Source organism: Triticum dicoccoides, chromosome 1B (genome assembly GCF_002162155.2).
Source record: "Triticum dicoccoides isolate Atlit2015 ecotype Zavitan chromosome 1B, WEW_v2.0, whole genome shotgun sequence".
In the NCBI taxonomy this organism is placed as follows: domain Eukaryota; kingdom Viridiplantae; phylum Streptophyta; class Magnoliopsida; order Poales; family Poaceae; genus Triticum; species Triticum dicoccoides.
In genome coordinates, this window is record NC_041381.1 from 525,427,721 (window position 1) to 525,450,276 (window position 22,556).

The 22,556-nt window shown below is 40.9% G+C and overlaps 1 long non-coding RNA gene and 1 pseudogene across 1 annotated transcript; one reads left to right on the top strand and one right to left on the bottom strand.

Annotated features, from left to right (window-relative positions):
- The first annotated feature begins 12,033 nt into the window (after positions 1-12,033).
- Positions 12,034-15,222, top strand: LOC119350549 (annotated as a pseudogene).
- A 3,705-nt stretch (positions 15,223-18,927) lies between these two features.
- Positions 18,928-21,852, bottom strand: LOC119307791. The gene is made up of 5 exons (XR_005149575.1): positions 21,422-21,852; positions 20,918-21,001; positions 20,564-20,651; positions 19,900-20,010; positions 18,928-19,796 (listed from the first exon to the last, which is right to left on the bottom strand). It is a non-coding gene; the product is annotated as an uncharacterized LOC119307791 (long non-coding RNA).
- Between the last annotated feature and the right edge of the window lie 704 nt (positions 21,853-22,556).

Here is a 22,556-nt window from a genome sequence, read left to right on the forward strand (position 1 = left end):
CCCCTTTGTGGCTGGTGCGTTTTTCCTCTTGGCCCATAAGGCCCATATCTTTTGCCGGGGGTGCCCGGAACCCCTTCCGGTGACCCGATAAGTACCCGGTGCTTCCCGAAACACTTCCAGTGTCCGAATATCATCGTCCTATATATCAATCTTTACCTCTCGACCATTTTGAGACTCCTCGTCATCTCCTGATCTCATCCGGGACTCCGAACAACATTCAGTCACCAAATCACATAACTCATATAATACTATCTCATCAATGAATGTTAAGCGTGCGGACCCTACGGGTTCGAGAACTATGTAGACATGACCGAGACACCTCTCCGGTCAATAACCAATACCAGAACCTGGATGCTCATATTGGCTCCCACATATTCTACAAAGATCTTTATCGGTCGAACCATTATGACAACATACGTTATTCCCTTTGTCATCGGTATGTTACTTGTCCGAGATTCGATCGTCGGTATCTTCATGCCTAGTTCAGTCTCGTTACCGACAAGTCTCTTTACTCGTTCCGTAATACATCATCGTGCGACTAACTCATTAGTCACTTTGCTTGCAAGGCTTCTTATGATGTGTATTACCGAGAGGGCCCAGAGATACCTCTCCGATACTCGGAGTAACAAATCCTAATCTCGATCTATGCCAACCCAACAAACACCTTCGAAGATACCTGTAGAGCATCTTATAATCACCCAGTTACATTGTGACGTTTGGTAGCACACAAGGCATTCCTACGGTATCCGAGAGTTGCATAATCTCATAGTCAAAGGAATATGTATTTGACATGAAGAAAGCAATAGCAATAAAACTGAACGATCATAATGCTAAGCTAACGAATGGATCTTGTCCATCACATAATTCTCCTAATGATGTGACCCCATTCATCAAATGACAACACATGTCTATGGTTAGGAAGCTTAACCATCTTTGATTAACGAGCTAGTCTAGTAGAGACTTACTAGGGACACCGTGTTTTATCTATGTATCCACAGATGTATCAAGTTTCCGGTTAATACAATTCTAGCATGAATAATAAGCATTTATCATGAAATAAGGAAATATAAAATAACAACTTTATTATTGCCTCTAGGGCATATTTCCTTCAATCTCCCACTTGCTCTACAGCCAATAATCTAGTCCACATCGCCATGTGATTTAACACCAATAGTTCACATCGTCATGTGATTAACACTCATAGTTCACATCGCCATGTGACCAACACCCAAAAGGTTTAGTAGAGTCAATAATCTAGTTCACATCACCATGTGATTAGCGCCCAAAGAGTACTAAGGTGTGATCATGTTTTGCTTGTGAGAGAGATTTAGTCAACGGGTCTGTCACATTCAGATCCATATGTATTTTGCAAATTTCTATGTCTACAAAGCTTTGTATGGAGCTACTCTAGCTAATTGCTCCCACCTTCAATACGTATCTTGATTGAGACTTAGAGTCATCTAGATTAGTGTCAAAGCTTGCATCGATGTAACTTTTTACGACAAACTCTTTATCACCTCCATAACCGAGAAACATTTCCTTAGTCCTTTTTAAGGTAACTAAGGATAATTTTGACCGCTGTCCAGTGATCTACTCCTGGATCACTATTGTACCCTCTTACCAAACTCATGGCAAGGTAGACAACAGGTTTGGTACACAGCATGGCATACTTTATAGAACCTATGGGTGAGGCATAGGGAATCACTTTCATTCTCTCTTAATCTTCTGCAGTGGTCGGGCTTTGAGACTTACTCAACTTCACAACTTACAACATAGACAAGAACCCTTTCTTTGACTGATCCATTTTGAACTCCTTCAGAATCTTGTCAAGGTATGTACTCATTGAAAGTCTTATCAAGCGTCTTGATCTATCTCTATAGATCTTGATGCCCAATATGTAAGAAGCTTCACCGATGTCTTTCACTGAAAAACTATTATTCAAGTATCCTTTTATGCTATCTAGAAATTCTACATCATTTCCAATCAACACTATGTCATCCATATATAATATTAGAAATGCTACAAGCTCCCACTCACTTTCTTGTAAATACAGGCTTCTTCGAAAGTTTGTACAAAACCATATGCTTTGATCACCTCATCAAAGCGTATATTCCAACTCCGAGATGCTTGCACCAGTCCATAGATGGATTGCTGGAGCTTGCACACTTTGTTAGCACCTTTAGGATTGATAAAACATGTTGGTTGCATCATATACAACTCTTCATTTAGAAATCCATTAAGGAATGCAGTTTTGATGTCCATCCGCCAGATTTCATAATCATAAGATGCGGCAATTGCTAACATTATTCGGACAAACATAAGTATCGCTACGGGTGAGAAAGTATCATCATAGTCAACTCCTTGAACTTCTCGAAAACATTTTGCGACAAGTCGAGCTTTGTAGACAATAACATTACCATCAGCGTCAGTCTTCTTCTTGAAGATCCATTTATTCTCTATGGGTCACCGATCATCGGACAAATCCACCAAAGTCCACACTTTGTTCTCATAAATGGATCCCACCTCAGATTTCATGGCCTCAAGCCATTTATCGGAATCTGGGCTCATCATAGCTTCTTCATAGTTTGTAGGTTTGCCATGGTCTAGTAACATGACTTCCAGAACAGGATTACCGTACCACTCTGGTGTCGATCATGTTATGGTTGACCTATGAGGTTCGGTAGTAACTTTATCTGAAGTTTCATGATCATCATCATTGGCTTCCTCTCTAGTTGGTGTAGGCATCATGGGAACAGATTTGTTTGATGAGCTACTTTCCAAATTGAGAGAAGGTACAATTACCTCATCAAGTTCTACTTTCCTCCCACTCACTTCTTTCGAGAGAAACTCCACCTCTAGAAAGGTTCCATTCTTGGCGATAAAGATCTTGCCTTCGGATCTGTGGTAGAAGGTGTACCCAATTGTTTCCTTAGGGTATCCTATGAAGACGCATTTCTCCGATTTGGGTTCGAGCTTATCAGGCAGAAGCCTTTTGACATAAGTGTCGCAACCCCAAACTTTAAGAAACGACAACTAGGGTTTATTGTCAAACCACAATTCATATGGTGTCGTCTCAAAGGATTTAGACGGTGCCCTATTTAACGTGAATGCAGTTGTCGGTAATGCATAATCCAAAAACGATAGTGGTAAATCGGTAAGAGACATCATAGATCGCACCATATGTAATAAAGTACGGTTACGATGTTCGGACACACCATTATGCTGTGGTGTTCCAGGTGGCGTGAGTTGTGAAACTATTCCACATTGTTTTAAACGAAGGCCAAACTCGTAACTCAAATATTCGCCTCTGCGATCTGATTGTAGAAACTTTATTTTCCTGGTATGATGATTCCCCACTTCGTTCTGAAATTCTTTGAACTTTTCAAATGTTTCAGACTTGTGTTTCATTAAGTAGATATACCCATATCTGCTCAAATCATCTATGAAGGTCAGAAAATAATGATACCCGCTCTTGCTCATACGTCTCTGTCGTATCTACTTTTCCTAACGCTTTTCATCTTGTTTTGGACTCTAATTTGAATGATTTGAATGAAACTAACCCGGACTAACGTTGTTTTTAGCAAAACTACCATGGTGTTGTTTTTGTGCAGAAATAAAAGTTCTCGGATTGGAACGAAATTTTGCGAGGAATTTTTATATGAATAAAGATAATTTCTGGAGCCAAGAACCACCGGAGGGGGGCACCTGGGTGGGCACAACCCACTAGGGCATGCCCCCTCCAAGCGCGCCCAGGTGGGTTGTCCCCACCCGGTGGCCCCGCACACCCTCGAACCGACGCTATAAAATCACATATTTCCAGAAAAAAATTAGGGAGGAAGAATTATCGCGTTTCACGAGATGGAGCCACCGCCACCTCCCGTTCTTCATCAGGAGGCCAGATCTGGAGTCCGTTTGGGGATCCAGAGAGGGGGATGTTCGATCTTCGTCATCACCAACCCTTCTCCATCGCCAATTCCATGATGCTCCCCACTGGGGGTGAGTAATTCCTTCGTAGGCTCGCTGGTCGGTGAGGGGTTGGATGAGATTCATCATGTAATCGAGTTACTTTTGTTAGGGCATGATCCCTAGTATCCATTATGTTCTGAGATTGATGTTAATATGACTTTGCCATGCTTAATGCTTGTCACTTTGGGCCCGGGTGCCATGATTTTAGATCTGAACCGTTTATGTTGTCATCATTATATCTATGTTCTAGATCTGATCTTGCAAGTTATAGTCACCTACTAAGTGTTATGATCCGGCAACCCCGGAGTGACAATAGTCGGAACACTTCCCGGTGATGACCGTAGTTTGATGATTTCATGTATTCACCATGTGTTAATGCTTTATTCCGGTTCTCTATTAATAGGAAGCCTTAATATCCCTTAGTTTTCCAATAGGACCCTGCTGCCATGGGAGGGTAGGACAAAAGATGTCATGCAAGTTCTTTCCATAAGCATGTATGACTATTTACGAAATACATGCCTAAATTATGTTTATGAACTGGAGCTAGTGCCACATCATCGCCTAGGTTATGACTGTTATATGATGAATATCATGTAACAAATCGTTGATCCAATGCCTACAATTTTCCTACGTATTGATCTTGCCAAATTATTACTACTGTTGTTACTACCGTTATTGCTACAAAACTATTACTATCACTGTTACTATTACTATTGCCATTGCTACTACTATCAAAACAACCATATTACTTTTGTACTGATCACTTTGCTGCAGATAATTAATCTCCAGGTGTGGTTAAATTGACAACTCAGCTGCTAATACTTGCAAATATTCTTCGGCTCCCCTTGTGTCGAATCTATAAATTTGGGTTGAATACTCTACCCTCAAAAACTGTTGCGATCCCCTATACTAGTGGGTTATCACGTGCCTCAACACTCATCGTACCGCATACAACTGTATGTATTATTTCCAATAAGTCATTGGCTCACTCCATTGTTCCGGAGAACGGAGTTTTAGTCATCTTGCCCATGAGGCATGGTTTGCAAGTATCAGATAATTCATAATGAAGTGATTCCAAAAGCCCATCAACATGGAGTTTCTTCATGCGCTTTACACCAATGTGACCTAAACGGCAGTGCCACAAGTATGTTGCACTATCATTATTAACTTTGCATCTTTTAGCATAATATTATGAATATGTGTATTGCTACGATCGAGATTCAACAAACCATTAACATTGGGTGTATGACCATAGAAGGTTTTATTCATGTAAACCGAATAACAATTGTTCTCTGTCTTAAATGAATAACCGTATTGCAATAAACACGATCCTAGCTTGTTCATGCTTAACGCAAACACCAAATAACATTTATTTAGGTTCAACACTAATCCCAAAAGTATAGGGAGTGTGCGATGATGATCATATCAATCTTGGAACCACTTCCAACACACATCGTTACTTCACCCCCAACTAGTCTCCATTTATTCTGCAACTCCCGTTTCAAGTTATTAATCTTAGCAACTGAACAGGTATCAAATACCCAGGGGCTACTACGAGCACTAGTAAGGTACACATCAATAACATGTATATCAAATATACCTTTGTTCACTTTGCCATCCTTCTTATCCGTCAAGTATTTGGGGCAGTTCCACTTCCAGTGACCATTTCCTTTGCAGTAGAAGCACTTAGTTTCAGGCTTAGGTCCAACTTTGGGCTTCTTCACGGGAGTGACAACTTGCTTGCCATTCTTCTTGAAGTTCCCTTTATTTTCCTTGCCCTTTTTCTTGAAACTAGTGGTCTTGATAACCATCAACACCTGATGCTCTTTCTTGATTTCTAACTTTGCTGATTTCAGCATCGCGAAAAGCTCAGGAATCATTTTCATCGTCCCTTGCATATTATAGTTCATTACGAAGTTCTATTAGCTTGGTGATAGTGACTAGAGAACTCTGTCAATCACTATCTTATCTGGAATATTAAATCCCACTTGATTCAAGCAATTGTAGTACCCAGACATTCTGAGCACATGCTCACTAGCCGAGCTATTCTCCTCCATCTTGTAGGCAAAGTACTTGTCAAAGGTCTCATACCTCTCGACATGGGCATGAGTCTGAAATACCAATTTCAGCTCTTGGAATATCTCATATGCTCTGTGGTGTTCAAAACGTTTTTGAAGTCCCGGTTCTAAGCCGTAAAGCATCATGCACTAAACTATCAAGTAGTCATCATATCGAGCTTGCCAAACGTTCATAACGTCTGCATCTGCTCCTGCAATAGGTCTGTCACCTAGCGGTGCATTAAGGACATAATTCTTCTGTCCAACAATGAGGATAATCCTCAGATCACGGACCCATTCCGCATCATTGCTACTATCATCTTTCAACTTAGTTTTCTCTAGGAACATATCAAGAAACATAGGGGAGCTACAACGCAAGCTATTGATCTACAACATAATTTGCAAATACTATCTGGACTAAGTTCATGATAAATTAAAGTTCAATTAATCAAATTACTTAAGAACTCCCACTTAGATCAAGCCATCTAAATGATACGTGATCCAAATCAACTAATCCATGTCCGATTATCACATAAGATGGAGTACTCATCAATGGTGAACATCTCTATGTTGATAATATCTACTATATGATTCACATTCGACCTTTTGGTCTCCAGTGTTCCGAGGCCATGTCTGTACATGCTAGGCTAGTCAAGTTTAACCCGAGTATTCCGCATGTGCAAACCTGTCTTGCACCCGTTGTATGTGAACGTAGAGCCTATCACACCCGATCATCACATGGTGTCTCAGCACTTAGAACTGCCGCAGCGGTGTATACTTAGGGAGAACACTTATACCTTGAAATTTTAGTTAAGGGATCATCTTATAATGCTACCATCGTACTAAGCAAAATAAAATGCATAAAAGATAAACATCACATGCAATCAAAATATGTGACATGGTATGACCATCATCATCTTGTGCTTTTGATCTCCATCTTCAAAGCATTGTCATGATCTCCATTGTCACCGAATCGACACCTTGATCTCCATCATTGCATTGTGGCCGTCTCGCCAACTATTGCTTCTACAACTATCGCTAACGCATAGTGATAAAGTAAAGCAATTACATGGTGTTTGCATTTCATACAATAAAGAGACAACCATAAGGCTCCTGCCGGTTGGCGATAACTTTTACAAAACATAATCATCTCATACAATAACGTATATCGCATCATGTCTTGACCATATCACATCACAACATGCCCTGCAAAAACAAGTTAGACGTCCTCTACTTTGTTGTTGCAAGTTTTACGTGCCTGCTACGGGCTTCTAGCAAGAACCGTTCTTACCTACGGCACAAAAACCACAACAGTGATTTATCAAGTTTGTTGTTTTAACCTTCAACAAGGACCGGCCGCAGCCAAATACGACTCAACTAAAGTAGGAGAAACAGACACCCGCCAGCCACCTTCATGCAAAACTAGTTGCATGTCTGTCGGCGGAACCGTTCTCATGAACGTGGTCATGTAAGCTTGATTTGGGCCGCTTCATCCAACAATACCACCGAATCAAAATAAGACATTGGTGGTAAGAAGTATGACGATCACCTCCCACAACTCTTTTGTGTTCTAATTGTGCATATCATCTACGCATAGACCTGGCTCGGATGCCACTCTTGGGGAACGTAGGACGTAATTTAAAAAAAAAAATCCTATGCTCACACAAGATCTATCTAGGATATGCATATCAACGAGAGGGGAGAGTGTGTCCATGTACCCTCGTAGACCGAAAGCGGAAGCATTAGACAACGCGGTTGATGTAGTCGAATTTCTTCTAGCTCCGACCGACTAAGTACCGAACGTACGACACCTCTGAGTTCTGCACACGTTCAGCTCGATGACGTTCCTCACCCTCTTGATATAGCAAGGTGTCGAGGAAGTAGATGAGTTCCATCAGCACGACAGCATGGTGATGGTGATGGTGAAGTGATCCGCACAGGGCTTCGCCTAAGCACCGCGACAATATGACCGGGGTGTAAACTTTGGAGGGGGCGCCGCACACGGCTAACAGTTGTTGTTGTGTGTTGTAGGTGCCCCCTCCCCACATATATATAGGTTGGAGGGGAGGGAAGGCAGCCAAGGGGGCACCCCAAGTAGGAGGAATCCTACTTGGGGTCCTCTACCAATTCGGCCAACCCCCTCTGCTATTCCTATTCGGAGTAGGAAGGGAAAAGGGGGAAGGGGGAATCCTATTCCCTTTTTCCATTCCTCCTTCCCCTTTCCTTCTCCAATTTGGCCAGCCCATATGGGGGGGGGGGGGCTCACCAACCCCATTCTGGCTGGTGCGTTTCCCCTCTTGGCCCATATCTTTTGCCGGGGGTGCCCGGAACCCCTTCCGGTGACCCGATAAGTACCCGGTGCTTCCCGAAACACTTCCGGTGTCCAAATACCATCGTCCTATATATCAATCTTTACCTCTCGACCATTTAGAAACTCCTTGTCATGCCAGTGATCTCATCCAGGACTCCAAACAACATTCGGTCACCAAATCACATAACTCATATAATACTATCTCGTCAACGAACGTTAATCGTGCGGACCCTACGGGTTCGAGAACTATGTAGACATGACCGAGACACCTCTTAGGTCAATAACAAATAACGGAACCTGGATCCTCATATTGGCTCCCACATATTCTACGAAGATCTTTAACGGTCGAATCGTTATGATAACATACGTTATTCCCTTTGTCATCGGTATGTTACTTGCCCGAGATTCGATCGGCGGTATCTTCATACCGGATTCAATCTCGTTATCGGCAAGTATCTTTACTCGTTCTATAATACATCATCCTACGACTAACTCATTAGTCAATTTGCTTGCAAGGCTTCTTATGATGAGTATTACCGAGAGGACCCAGAGACACCTCTCCGATACTCGGAGCGACAAATCCTAATCTCGATCTATGCCAACCCAACAAACACCTTCGGAGATACCTGCAGAGCATCTTATAATCACCCAGTTATGTTGCGATGTTTGATAGCACATAAGGCATTCCTCCGGTATCCGGGAGTTGCATAATCTCATAGTCGAAGGAATATGTATTTGACCTGAAGAAAGCAATAGCAATAAAACTGAATGATCATAATGCTAAGCTAACGAATGGTTCTTGTCCATCACATCATTCTCCTAATGATATGATCCCGTTCATCAAATGACAACACATGTATATGGTTAGGAAACTTAACCATCTTTGATTAACGAGCTAGTCTAGTAGAGGCTTACTAGGGACACCGTGTTTTGTCTATGTATCCAAACATGTATCAAGTTTCCGGTTAATACAATTCTAGCATGAATAATAAATATTTATCATGAAATAAGGAAATATAAAATAATAACTTTATTATTGCCTCTAGGGCGTATTTCCTTCAAGCAGAGCCTACGAGACCATAAGAGCAACACCAAGTCCTACTAGGCATGTTGTAGCGTGTTTCACATCATCAAAATCCCAATACATGGGTGAGAAGAGAAGAGAAGGAAGGAGAGGGCAGGAAGTGAAATAAAAGCGGACATGTAGCTAATACTAGAGTAGACTTGTATTCCCATTTCCAATTCCGTGCATCTCTCCATCCCACATATGCAAGCATGAAATGCTCGAAATTCAACCTAATAGCTAATCTAAAAGTCAACCCATCATATAAGTGTTATTTTTTCGGTGGCATACAAGTGCTCATTAACAAAGGCCTTATGGTACATGGCATCATAGATCATACCCTATATACCTAAGTAGTTGATCCCCGCTAACTCTAATAATCTCAATATGCAATTATGTCAACTCACTATGTCACTATGCATGAACAAAGATCCATCTTTAACATGCACCATGCATACTACCCATATTCAGTAAATATTCTACAACTATACAGTACAATACCTCACCTTTTTTTGTTTCAATTCTCATATTGTTAATCTAAATACCAATGTTTCATATGGCCAAACCTTATGAACTAATTACAATTAATTCCCACAAGAATGCGTACGTTCTCATCTCTACTACACCTAAGTAGTTGATCCATATTGCTTGTATTTCTACCAACATGCATACATCTCACCATACCACACATGCTATCCACCCCTCCACATCATTAGGTACCTGCAAGACATCCATATCATTTTTCTATGATATGATTCTAGTATATTCTTGACAAATAGATTGCTGTAAATTCCCGGAGCAAGCCTAGGGGTATTATCTAGTTAGTATCGAGTCAACAACCAATTTTAAGGCGCTCCATACCTAGTATACTCTGAAAATTTAATACTATGAATAACTGCGTTTGGGATCATAAGAAAGAATATATTGCCTACACAAGTACTAGTAGAACTACACGACCAACTGAACACAATAAGTACATTCGCTAGCAATCTTGTTTTCTACTTTCCATGGCTTTCCAACCAGGGTTACTTCATATTTAAAGTGCAAAGGAATGCCTAACTGTGTAAGAAGAAAATAACCGTTTTTTTAGTTGGATATGTAGGTGCATTCCTTGTCTCTCAACTGCCTGGCCATGTGAAAATCTCACTTTTATGAGTTTTATCTTCAACCACTAAGCTCCTAGAAATGGATAGAATAGAATTCAAGAATGTAGCACTCTCAAGGTCACCTTCCAACATGAATACAGTGTTCTCTGCATATTGCATAAGTACTATCAATCTGCAACAAGGTTTGGAACTAGTCCTTTGATTAAACCATGGTCTTGAGCATATTGACTAATCGCACAGAGAGTCACGGCCTCACCATACGTTGCTCACGACGCAATGACATCGTGATATACTCAAAGGATTACTAACATGGTTAACCTTACACCCAACGGCTCACCTATGACTAATATGCATTGCTCAGGGGCTCACTTGTCTCTTGGTCATGCAATGTCATTCCACGTTGTGAGGACCCAACTTATGAATGAGTTGCACTCTGGCATCGAACAATCAATGATCATGTTACAACGAGAATGTCTTTGAAGTTTATCTTCCAAGCAACCCTCCAGGTTCCTATCGGTCAATAATTTGATGATATCATGACCAAGGGGCTGCCACTTTTGACCATTGATGATGTCGAGTCTAGTCTATGAAAAAAAACAATGCATCGAGTGCAGGTTTTGTTGATGTTGGCATACGTGACATGGTGCTTGGCGCGTATGATTGTTTGTTTTGGCTCCGTTGTTATGTGGTCATGTCATGCATGTAATATAGCCGAAGTGCCAATTATAGGACTTTTTTTAAGTAAAAAGTTATAGGGCTTTTACGCATGTTTTGTACAAATACCCCAATTTGGACCAATATATATGTACTACATTTCAATACTCTTGCTCCACGCTACAAGCATGATGGAAGACGCCTAGTTGGATCGATGATCAGGTAGCTGGAGAGAGGTACCTACCCATATTCTAGTTATGCAATATAGTAACCATCACTGCTAATTATTATTCCAAGAGCCTATTATATATCTTGAGAAAAATAAGACTCTTCTTATAGGAGGAAAGCTAGTCGACATAAGGATCCATTAGGAACAAGCAAAACTACAACTCTATGGCGAACCAACCTGAGGTTGAGATGGTTAGGTGGACAGTGGTATCCCCAACCCACCAGGGTTCAAATCCTGGTGCTCGCATTATTCCTGGATTTATTTCAGGATTTCCGGCGATGTACTTTCAGTGGGAGGAGACGTTCCCGTCGACGACGAGGCGCCTATGGTGACTTCATAAATCTCAAGATGATATGCCGGCTCAGTCTCTCGGAGGTGCTCATAGGGGTAGGGTGTGCGTGTGTGCGTTCATAGGGGTCTCCAGGTTCACCGTCGTGGTGTTTTTTGCAAAAAAGTCCCTCAATATTTATGAAATCAACCCGCACTCCTTGCACTCTTTATATGGGAATCAATCGGGAAGAGGAAAAAAAACACGCCGTCGTACGTCTCGCACACGAAGGAGCAGTCCGTCTCCAACACGAACACGAGTGAGGAACTAAAAAAGGTCAATCTGGCGCTGATTTTCCCCTCATCCCTGTCTCTTCTGATCTTTCTCACCTCCCGTTGCTTTCCGCCGTCGACTGATTCCGAAAAGCGCCGCGCTCGACGCAGGCGTGCTCGCTGCCATCGCCGCCGCGCCCCCATCCTCTCTCCCGGTGCCCGTCCTCTCTCCACCGTCGCCGAATCCGGACGAGATCGGCTGGATCCGCCGCATCTCGAGCCCGAGGCCCGCCGTGGCTTTCGGCGGCATCGGGGGCGCTGGTCCGCCCCCGCTCCTCCGGGGCTGGCGGAACGGCGGAGCGGCGCTCTGGTCAGGTTCCTCTGCTTCGAGGGCGGCGCGTGGGCTGATGTCCAGGGCGATGCGGCTGTGCCTCTACGCCGGGCGTTCCAGGACGGGAGGGTGGTCGCAGAGGCCGCGTATGGCGGCAGGGAGTTCCTGTTCGACTTCCTGTGGATGGTGCGCATCGACGCTGCCACCGCCGAGGAGGTCGCCATGGGCTGGATTGATGACCTCGGGGCCTGCTTCTTCCCTATGCCAGAGAGTGGGAGGAAGAGGAAGAGGGGCGAGCCTGAGCTGGAGGACGGGGCGTCGTCCGGGGTGGATGAGATGTCCGACGAGAGCAGCGACACGGTGGAGTCCTCAATCCAGCCTAATTTCCCGCCTCTCTCAAGCACTCCCCGTGCAGCAGGCCTGATGTGTAGACTGCCATGGCATGGCTACATCCATGCATTCTGTACTGCTATCTCCTCCCTCTCTCTCCTGATTTGCCTCTTCCATTCTCTCATTTGATTTAATCCCTTGAGCATATTTTCTTATGTCCGGCAGGGTCAACAAGGCGGCCAGCTTGGGGCAAGGCGGTGAGGCTGGAGGAGACGGACAAGTTCTACCAGGTTGTTACTTCTCAAGAAGCTCTTCTTCAAAGGGATAGCCCCGGGTGGGCGGCGGCGTGGCGATTAATACGGCGGTGCACAAGGTCGTGCAGGGTCCCCGGTCCAGGGCGTTCCAGATGCAGGGCCAGCTCCTAGCCGCTGCGCGCGGTGCCGACGGGGGCAATGCCAAGTTCGCGTGGTATGGCGCTCCGTCGGCGGATGTGGCCGCGTCGGTGGAGCACGGGTTCGGCAGGATGAACAGCCGGGTCCTTTGCCATCGCGCGCACGGCGACGACGTCTACCTCTCGCCGCCTCAGTCTCCTTATGCCAGGTCAGGTCAAAGTTCTGAATTTGTGGTTTTGATCGATGGCAAGCATGAATATAGGCAAATAGCTGTAGGATAATTTATCAGACACAGTTACCAATTCAGGATCTTTTCCAAATTGCATTCATATTATCCCTCCATCCCATAATATAATTGATTCCATGTTATTTTAGCCTTTGGTTTTTATATCTTGATTCATACTCCTAGCTCAAAAATTATGGGGAAACAAGTTTGCATGACGACAGTATTAGTTTATCTATGAATGCAGTAATTTGATTGGGTAATGGTTTGTGGAAGGGAGGAATACGAGCAAAACTAAATCATGTTTCCTGCTACCTAGAGTCTGGGTGATGAAATATGTTCTGAATGTTCCGTGAAGCAGTTAGTAAAAGGAACTAACGAGTATGAAATCATTTTTATGCAGCGCAATGCTAGCAAATGCAGATGAGAACGGCGAGGGGCATATCATGCTGTGCCGTGTTCTGATGGGCCGGCCAGAGGCCATCCCAGCTGGGTCCTCCAAGCTCCACCCCAGCAGTGACAATTACGACAGTGCCGTCGACTACATGCAGAACCCATAGTGGTATGTTGTTTGGCGCAAGGACATGAACACGAGGATCCTCCCAGACCCAGAGTACGTCGTCAGCTTCAAGTGTCCCAACCTCCATCAGATGCAAGGTTAGTGAGTGCTCCATCTGAATTGGTGCTATAATTGTTCTGAGATGTGCCTGGATCTCATGTTATTATTCGTTGAAATTTTGGGTTTCAGGATCATCGGGAGCGACCTCCACGCTTAAGAAGCCTTCGCCGGTGGCTCTTGATATGTTTCCGATGCTTCTAGCAGAGATCCAGCGGTTCGTGCCATCTTCCAAACTGCAAACATTGCAGGGACCTACAATTGCTTCAAGGTAAATTGGTGGGGGATGCTTATTAGTGTGTGGTGTGCGAATATAATAGCAATTATGGAAAGAAATCTGGAGAATTGGTGACACTTGAGAATGGAAAACGGGGGAAGGGAGATGAGTTTGCGTGTCTTTTTTTATATATAGAAAAAGAGAGTGTGTGTTTTATCTGTAAGTGAAGTGTGTACGTGAAGTGCTTTTTACTGGCTAAGCCTAAATAATGAAAAAAAATAGAAAGAATCTTCCCAACCAAGCAACAAACTCTATTGATAAAAATCAACATAGTAAAAATAGTTAAAAAAAGTACATAGTTTTATATATATTCACACTTTCTAAAAACTGGTCAAAATTTCCTTAAAAATCCAATTTTTTGAAAAAAATATGCATTTCGAAATGTTTACTAAATAAAAAGTATTCACAATATTTAAAAAAGCATTCAAATAATGTTCTCCCTAAAAAACATTCGAGTTTTATTAAAACATTCACTTTTAAAAACAAAGAAATATTCATGTTTTAAAAAAAAGTAAAAAATAAAAATTGATTCACAAACTATTTCAAACTAATCTTCCATCAGATAAAGAACACTAAAAGGGCTTTTTAACATGCAAACTTCAGACTCTAAAAAATAATAATTAATGTAACTTTATTACAAATGTTAAACTATAGTGCATAATATCACATGGATAAGGATGTATATAGACGGATTTTAAAGTGAGATTCACCCATTTCCACCGTTTGTAGTCCATATTGAAATCTTCTAAGACTTTATTTAGAAATGGAGGGGGTACTTTGTTTGTAGTCTTTGTACAACCTGCTTCGTTCAGAAGAATGTTCTATCAAGCAACCATGTCTGATATGTTCGCATGAGTTCTTTCATGTGGCCGTTCCTCACATTCCTTTGCTTTCAACTATTCCAGCCAGCTGCAATGAAGTCCTCCACGAGAGAAGGGTTTGCAGAAAATGATCTTGGCATCCCAGATAAGCAGGTCGGGGTCAAAGCCGGTGCCCAGGGGGATTTCAATGGATCAGCAACACGAGAAACTGAAATGGCAAAACCAGAAAAGATGGTCCCAGATCTCACTGCAGCCGGATGTGCAAGAACGCATCAATGATCATCTGTGAGACTGTGGCACTCGAATTTTGTTAGCTTCTAGAGTACAATGACTTGTACGTCCAACTATAACAGCTAGCTGCATGGTTTATCCCCTTCTGGTTGTACTATTTCTCTATAGTGATGGCATAGGAAGAGCATGTGTATATGTTGAGGTTAGTCTTTTGAAACTAATGCTCCAGATGTTCTTTGTAAATTAATGCTGAAAGAGTTTGTTTGGGACAAGACAAAATAGTGTTCCGATTTTTACGAAAATGTTAATTAACTTTTATTAAAATTAAGAAAATTACCAAGATTAACCTAATTATCGATGTTTATTTATTTAAATTGGACATAGAAGTGATGCACAATGGCACATGAAGGAGATTGTGCTTTTTGTTTTTTGCCCGGTGCAACGCACGGGCATTTGTACTAGTATTCCTAAAAGATGATTCATATATTTAGTTTCATGCACATATGTAAGACAGTTCCTTTTTACGGGAACCAAGTGATTCTTCGTTTGGGAAAGTGGCACGACCACTTGTATATGCTATTTGATACCCCATATATTGCGGTGAGCACATAAGGTAATCAAATCATATACGTGTGTGGAAACTTACTACTGAGTCAGAGGCACTTCGATGTTTGTCTATGCTCACTAGAAATGATACTATTTCGTTACCAAGTATAGTCGATGAATGAACCCACTAGAACATGTAAAACACATATGGCCATGAAAAAACTAATAAAGCAACATGTCAATAATTTGTTTTTAGCCTCCTCACAACATTAACATGCCATATATTCTAGAATTTCTATTTGTTTATACGCAATCCTACACTGAAGCCTCTACAAAGATAATAAGGTTTGTAATATATGCAGGAACCTGGAAATAAACATATATACAATACAATTCGTGCAAGTATAAGAAAATAATGTGTGTCATTTTTTATCTTTCTCACATTTACTGAGTTCAGGTCTAAAGAGCAATTCCGGCCATGTCTTGAAAAAGAAAAACTAACATGCGTTCTCTTATGAAATAAAATTTAAATTTAGCACAATGCAATTGTACTTTTCTATAACAATTGGAAACGCATCACAAAGAATGAGACAATTAATATTTAGCAACATTTGTATGTTGCTAATTATGCAAACCAAATTATTTTAAAATGAATTTGTTTTGATTATAAGATGATAAAAATAAATAAAATAAAAAAGTCTAGTACCAATATTAGTATTTTAATTTGGCATAGGTCTATGGGAGATTCTACTAGGTAGGTTTCGATGGGCTCTAGCATACACTCCATTTTTTCCAAAAAATTAATGATCGTTTATGCATAACAATATTAAGCACAAATCTTAAACGTTGGCATTTGGAACTCTAGGAATTGAAGTTGCAATAAGAAGTGCTCGGATGGACATGATATCCAAGTCTTAGTTAGGGGAGATTAACTTAGTCCAGTTGAGCAAATAAAGGGTTATTGTCCGATTATACATAGGAGGGACGAGCACCAATTTTTTTTATTTCTATGTAGACTAGAAAAATAGTTCTCTATTATCTCTGTTTAAATGATTATTTTTTATAAATTTTATGCATAACAATTTTTTGGCAATGAGTACATATATGAACCAAATTAATATACATAGTACATGGAGAAGAAGTAAAAGTGCTACTTATTGATTTTGTAAAACAAATTGATTGTGTTTAATTGTGTAGGTAATAATAAATTTATATGCAACAAACTACTATCATACAAATGCGGTTTAAAAAACATGAAAATTTTACAATTATACACCTTTTATTCTTTAAGATAAGATTGAGATATTATATATTTTTCAAACTTCAAAATACAAGGTTTTTGTAAGTTGTGGAAGTAGACCTATATGTTCAAAACTTTGAATAACATTGTTTTCGTAGTTGGATGAATAACATTGTGTGAAGCAAAAAAAAATGTATTGGCATAGAAAAGTTTACCAACTTAGTTAGGTGTTCCCACCCTCTATCTTTCATCTACAATCGCCACTTCACTAGCCTACAGATAATGTATGCAACTCTTTATATGAGTTCTTCTAATAATTTCATGCCGAGCTACTGTATTGAGTGTCCCCATCGAACCGACAGTTAGGCCGGAAAAAACTAGAGTCGACGGTTCTGCAAGAAATTCACCAAGGCCGGAAAAAACTAGAGTCGACGGTTCTGCAAGAAATTCACCCAACGCCTATTCAACACCTTAAGCTCCCTTTACAAGCTATCTTGCAAAAGGGTGCACACACCCCTCCTTTCCTTCAATACCCCTCCTTTCCTTCGATAGTAACGGGCCAGCCAATATAAGGTTGCATTAGAGGGTTTCCTGATCTTGGGAAGCTTCTCCGAGCCGGTTTTGGGAAGTTGAAAGCTTCCGGTTGTTTTCCTGTTTAGGTTTTTCTGGACCGTTTTTGTTGGGTTTTTCTTTTTCTATTTCTTTTCCTTTTTCATTGTCTTTTATTTGTTTGTTTCTTTTTTCCTTTTCTTTTTATTTTGCTATTTTATTTTTCATTTTCCCCAAATTTTTTAGTGAACTTTTTTGTAAAGTTTATGGACATTTTTCAAATCCAAGATCTTGTTCTTTTCAAAATTGATGAACCTTTTCCAAATCCGCCATCTTTTTCTCAAAATCCGTGAACTTTTTTCAAATCTATGTTTATTTAAAAATTGATGAATTTTTTTTTAATCCGCAATTTTTTAAATCACCGTGATTTTTTAATTTGCAAGCTTTTTGCAAAGCGCATTTTTGTGGTAATTCGTGATTTTTTTAATTCATGATTATTTGTTTGAAAATCCCTTTTTTTATTTCATTATATTTTTCTCAGAATTGGTGAACTTTTTTCAAATTTGTGAACTTTTTTTCAATGATTTTTTGTAAAAAAATAATAATTTTTTAATAAAAAAATCAATGAATTTTCTCAACTTCATAATACTTTTAATTTGCAAAATCGATGAACTTTTTTCTAATTTGTGAGCATTTTTGAATTTGGTGAACGTTTTTTCAATACATATTTGTTTTTCCAAACCGGCACCCCCGAGCGAGTTGCTTGCGTCCTATGTCGGGCCGTTTCACGACGGGTGCTGGCTATGCTCTCCCTGGGCTCAGGCGCTGGGGAGGAGACTCAGAAATTCATAGTAGTATGCCTCAAAAAATAATAATTTCAGAGTAGTACGGCTGGGCCCCCTTGTTGACAAACGTTTATGTTTGACTATTTAGTAGTACTAGTAAGTGTGCACATGCAACGCACGTCTAGACTAATATGACAATTATATGTGAAAATTCGGGTAAAAGGATAATCTGATAGCAGCAAGAAATATTTAAAATGAATTGTCGTATACAAGAAGTTGATTTTTCACACAAGAAAAGGTATTGTGTTCATGTTTCAAACCATTAGTACCCTTTTTATTCTATGAATCTTGAATAACATGTTCAAGTACTTGGTTACAATCACTATTGTTAGTAATATAGTAAGTATGCACGTGCAAGGCACGTCTTGATTGTCATCAAATAATTATCAAAATAATAATATTGCACATGCAATGAGTGGTTCAACTGACATAAATTTACACAAAAACATTAGAAGCTCATTAGTGGCGGAGCACCAAGTAAAACATCAAAATCTTTGTCAAGCCCTTGTTTTCATATATCATTCCAAAGGCATAACCGTTAGTGATGCCATGCAACTTTAGTAGAGAAGCAGAAATCATCTAGGCATCGATAAATGGAGCAAATAATTTGTCTCAACATCATGCAACATGCATCAGGAATCTTTATTTAAACAGTTGCTTGATAGAAAGGACGGAATATTCAGGATGCCTTATGTACTTTTGATCTATCGACTATTAACAACACCGTAATTCCTAAAAATGAATCACCGCCTAGGGATTGGTGACCAGTTTGCAGAAGAGGAGAGGAAGGAGACAGCGGCGTCCCGAGGTGTTGAGCCGCAGCAACTCCTGTCGAGTGGGACCAGTCACACACTGAAGGGATCAGGTTAACGGTGGTATGATGACGCCTGTGTGACATGATGGACATTGAACCTCATGTGGTCATGCCCACGGGACGTGATGGGGAGGTCTCAGGCTGCGGATTTTGGCAGCGTACACATCATCAACGACATGGCAATTCACTTTTATTCATGCTGAAACTCATAGGAGAAATATTTAGCTTTCACAAAACCCAAGTGTACAAACTCTAACGAATATGAATAAGGATCCTGAAACAAGGAACTGTCTACTACACTTGATTCTTGTGAGAGTCCGCAGAAGATTTAAAAATTTAAATACAAATAATAGTCCAAGATAAGATCAATAATTCAGTGTTCTTGTTTATTTAGTCAATCGAGAGGAGCAAGAAAAGATTTTTCAGCATGATAGTCATAAATACTTCAGATGTAGAAAAGTATGAAAAGTAGTATTTTGAGACTAATAATTGAGAAAATATATAATGTTCACGCTGGAAGATGAGACAGTTCCATATCAATCTCAATATGGAAACTGAAGCAATATACATTGACATAACAGGAAGAACTGCAACAATACCCAGCAACAAATATCACATACACCTGAGAGCCATCAGCATCCATGTGACCTTGAAACTGCACAAGGAAATATCATGACAAAAGTTTTATATTGTCGGATAGGATACAACAACCATGTATCTTTTTAACAAAGTTGACAATCAGCTCGTAAACAAAGTACCTTGCTAATTGCAAAACATCCTCCAGTATATATCATCTGTGTATTATCATGGTATTATCATGTAGCAAAGCTCCCTACCTTATATTAGCCTAACAAACCTGCCAAAGCTAGCTGCATATAGCGAACAAAAAGTCGGAACAAATTAAGAAAATTGGTATTAAGAGGAGATGAGTAGTATGCATACGGGGATAAAATAATAGGATGGATCGACATGAACAGTGAACAAATATGCGTTATCACCCGAAGACATTTCTACACAACTTTTTGGTCTTTTACCGTGAGAATGCCATGATCCTATGAGAGTGCAGTGTGTGTCAACGGTTCAAAATCAGGAAGAGCAAGGTTGAGTTGAAAACAACACACACATAAGTACATGTAGTTCAATATCCCAATGCCCTTAAGAATTTCTATTGCTCCTGATCCGAATGTGTTTCCAATTTGCTCAAATAAGTTGTTACTTATCCTTGGCAAGTGTATCGTGAACTAACATTTGAAACTGACCATAAGTTCAATCAAGAATTTGGGCCCTGAACAATACTTATTTTGTATTATCTGCAGAGATGCATCATTATTGTATTTATCTTTCAATTTTTCAGGAAAGAAGTTTGAAGGATAGAGCAGTAGCAGCCAAAAGAGTAGTTTAGAATCTAATTGAGTTTCAAACCTAATTTTCCACACAAAGCCTTCGTCTTCTCCACCAAATCATGGTATGCCTTCTTATGAAATCTTTTGTTTTCATTTATGATGATTTCCTGCACTATCAGAGCAGGTTATTTCAAATAAGCCCCAAGTAGTCTATGTGAAGCAATAAAGTGGGAATAAGAAAAAATCAACAGCAAAACTATGCCTTATGATTTAATAGCTTAAAAGGGATGATATTATGAGTTTAAACAAAGAAGTGATTGACATAGTTGCAAAGGTTCACCTGCCAACTTTATTCCTCCCAGTAGACATGGAAATTAGTAATCACCGATCTAGGATAAAGTAGAGGAAAAGAAAGATGAAAAAGAGAGAGCACCTGTGATAAACACGGACATCCAAGGGACTTCAGTGTCCCATTGTTCTCTTCTTGGCCGCCATCACACCTCTTCCCGGTGGCAACCTGGACAAGCGACAATCAAGAGAGAGCAGTACAAAAGAACACATGTCATTGATGCCCGGGGATACTGGACTGTTGCTATGTATTTACTGAAGTTAGTTGAAGGTCTCGGCGCTTCCTTGTTTATGTAGTTCATGATGGTATGTTCAATCCACATAGATGTACAATTTATAGGAAACACATTATCTGTCTTATGAAATGCTTGTCAGTACTGCAGGAGTGAGCAGTAATGAAGAATATATGTTCCTCTGTCTTATGTTGTTCATGAGTGAGTAGTTGATAAAAGGAAAGAAACCTGACTGGATAACCTAACGCACATGATTCAGCATTTTGGTGGATCAAGAGCTTTCTGATCTATGTGAGTTTGAGAAAACAAACAAAAGACGAAGAGATTGAGAGGGAAAGAGATGTCAGGGGGCAGACCTGCACGGATGAGACAAGAGGGCATCGCTGGGAGCAGGTAACTCGGCAGCGGCAGCGAGGAGATCCGTGCTCCGCGCCGCACGCTCGCACGCGCGTCATCATTCAGACATTCACTGGCTGCCGGCCGCCCCGCGTGCGTCCACGTCCCTGGCGGCGGCGACCTGGTAGAGGACGGAGTGGTGTAGCCGCCTAGAAGAGGCCGGCGCAATTGGGGAGCAGAGGCGGCCATCACCGAAGCCGTGCAGTTTGATCTGAACCCGAAGGCGACGGTGCCAGCGGGCTGGGTGGAGGAGATCTTCCTTCACGGCGGCGGCTCCTTTGCCTTCGATCTCTCTGCTCAGCAAACCCTGGTTAAGTGACCTCGGCACGGGCACGCGTGGCGGCAGCGCCAGGAACGACGGCGATGCAAGCAGGACATCCGGAGCAAACGGAGATTTCTTTTGCGTTTTCTTTCCTTTCAACGGGACGCGGACGCGAGGGGCGCGTGAGATTTCTTCTGCGTTTTCTTTCCTTTTGACGGGACGCGGACGTTAGGGGTGGAAATTTTCCTCCGGTGGCAGAGTTTTCGTCCGCCGGTTAAAATTGCTAAAGGCACTTTTGGTGAGTGTTGGTTTTAGTTCGATGGTTAGATTTAATTAAGTGAGTCTGATCGTAAGGCTGTAATTCGCCGGTGTTATTATGTGTAGGTTAGGCTGTGTGTACTTAGCGATGAATATATTTGCTTGTTTAAGAGAAGTAGAGATTATACAGTGTCTCGGAAAAAAAATTACTCCCTCCGTCCCATAATACAAGAGCGTTTTTAACACTAGTATAGTGTCAAAAACGCTTTTATATTAGTGGTGTCAAAAACGCTCTTATATTATGAGATGGGGGGAATAGCATGTATTATATTTGCCTCAAAAAGATAGTATTACATTACCATATATTATATAGTTAACATATTCTCTCTTCGTCCCAAAAGTTAGTACAAACTTGAGTCACAACTATGGCAGGCAAGGGAATGCCACATTACATACACAGAACTAGATGACATCCTACGCGTTGGTTGCAATACATTTCAGAATAACTGAAACGTGAATATAAATAATATGAGACAAAAACTAAAAATACGTAAGTATAATTTATGAATTCAGTG